The following is a 2,500-nucleotide window of genomic DNA, read 5'->3' on the forward strand; positions in this document are numbered from 1 at the left end:
CGCAGCTGCAGGAAACCAAAACAAGAATGGTTTCTATATCCTCGACACCTTCTCCAACCGTAGACTCATGGTCGACACCGGCGCTATGCAGTCAACGTTCCCGCCGTCACAAGCCGACCTAGACCGTGGTCGCAGCAAAGACACCCCCTCACTCGCCGCCGCAAACGGGTCTCACATACGGTGTTATGGGACCAGGACCCTCAGGATATCTATCATGGGCCGTTCTTATTCCTGGCCCTTCGCCATCGCTGACGTCAGTCGCCCCCTCCTCGGTGCAGATTTCCTCGCTCACCACGGACTACTTGTCGACATTGCTGGGAAACGCCTCATCGACACAGGAACCTGCCAGTCCCACACCCTAAGAGCCGGCCCTGCCACAATGTCCGTATCCGCTGTAATGACGCAGCCCTACGCCGAGCTCCTGCAAGAATTTCCTGACGTTTTCAAGCCTTAGCTCCGACACTCACCGGGATCCCCCTCCAAGCACGGGATCTACCACCACATCACGACAACGGGACCTCCTACTCACGCCAAATTCCGCCGCCTCCCGCCCCAGAAGCTGAAGGACGCCAAACGCGCCTTTGAGGACATGGAACGCATGGGTATCTGTAAGAAAGCATCGAGCCCCTGGGCATCTCCCCTGCACATGGTAAAGAAGCCTGACGGGACCTGGAGACCTTGCGACGACTACAGGCGCCTCAACCTCATCACAACGCCCGACCACTACCCCCTGCCCAACATGCAAGACCTGACGAATGCGTTGCATGGCGCGAAATACTTCACCAAGATGAAACCTTCCAGGTCCCCGTATTTCCGGAGGACATTCCAAAAACTGCCATTGTGACCGTTCGGATCCTACACCTTCGCATACTCAACCTTCGGTCTACGCAATGCGGGGGCGACCTTCCAACGACTAATGGATAGCATTCTGGGCGACCTACCATTCTGCGTCTGCTACGTCGACGACATCCTGATATTCTCAAAGACCAAGGAGGAACACCGGAGGCACGTCCGCGCCATCCTCAAACGCCTACAGGAGAATGGCCTGGTCGTACGTTTCGACAAATGCACGTTCAGCGCGGAAGGAGTGGACTTTCTCGGTCATCGCGTATCCTCGTGCTGGGTAAAACCCATGACAACCAAGGTGGACGCCATCAGAAAGTTCCCGATACCTACGACCACCCGCCAACTTCAGGAACTCCTGGGGATGATCAATTACTACAGTCGCTTCATCCCCAACGTCGCACAGACCCTGACACCCCTCGACGACGTCCTGAAGGGAAAGGCGAAGAAACTTGAGTGGGGTTCCCCCCAACAAAACGCATTCACCCAGACAAAGGATGCCCTCGCAAAAGCCACCACCCTGGCTTATTTCGACGATAACGCACCCCTGCGACTGACGACCGACGCCAGCAACGTCGCCTGTGGGGCTGTGCTGGAACAGCTCGTCGATGGTTCTCCTCGACTGCTGGCATTCTTCAGCAGGAAATTGAAACCCGCCGAAACAAGATACAGCACCTTCGACAGGGAACTCCTCGCCGTCTACCTTGCCGTCCGCCACTTCAGGCACATCCTGGAGGGCACACCCTTCACAATCGCGACGGACCATCAACCCCTCGTACACGCCTTCACAAAATCGACAGGCGCATGGTCCTCCTGACAACAACGTCATCTCGCAGCAATCGCCGAATTCGGGTGCACCATAAGCTACGTTCCCGGATAGAAAAACCCAGTCGCGGACGCCCTTTCAAGGATTGAAATCAACGCAATCCACCTGGGAATCGATTACGCCACCCTCGCATCCGAGTAGCGCACCGACCAAGAGGCACAGGATCACCTGACGGGGCCATCCACGCTCAAGATAACTGCGATTCCCCTTGGGCCAGCAGGAGTAACTATCCTCTGCAACACCAGCACCGGCCGCCCACGTCTCTTGATTCCAGCTTCCTGCAGAAGAAAAATATTCAACATCATCCATGGACTTTCACACCCCTCGGGACGCACCACCGCTCGCCTTCTGTCTAAAAAGTTCGTCTGGCCAGGGATCTAAAAGGACGCCCGGGAATGGGTGAAGACATGCATCAACTGCCAATCAAGCAAAATCAGCTTTCACACCGAATTGGGGATAGGTGATTTTCCCATCCAGCATCTGTTCCTCAAAAGAGCACATAAAACAGGAACAGATGCTGGATGGGTGTCCCTTATCATATCGCCCTCTCTTTTATAAGCTTTCTTGCAATATATCAATGGCCTACATCCTAATATAAATTTCTCAATTGAGCATGAACAAGACAACCAACTTGCTTTTTTAGATGTTTTAATTACTAGGACAGAAAATGGTTTTAATACAAGCGTCTTTAGAAAAAAGACGTTCACAGGTCAAGGTACCAACTTCTATAGCAGTTGTTCCATGATATTTAAATTAAATAGTATTTCCACACTGTTACACCGTGCTTATACGTTATCCTCCAACTGGCATAACTGCCGTAGCGAAATCCAG

General features: G+C 53.3%; 1 long non-coding RNA gene across 1 annotated transcript in view; it reads left to right on the forward strand.

The window, feature by feature from the left end:
* The window catches only part of LOC137620342 (uncharacterized), a 65,031-nt gene that overhangs the window by 3,046 nt on the left and 59,485 nt on the right, over nt 1–2,500 (forward strand). The gene's annotated exons all lie outside the window — the stretch shown is intronic.

This window comes from Palaemon carinicauda, chromosome 26 (assembly GCF_036898095.1).
Source record: "Palaemon carinicauda isolate YSFRI2023 chromosome 26, ASM3689809v2, whole genome shotgun sequence".
Taxonomy (NCBI): domain Eukaryota; kingdom Metazoa; phylum Arthropoda; class Malacostraca; order Decapoda; family Palaemonidae; genus Palaemon; species Palaemon carinicauda.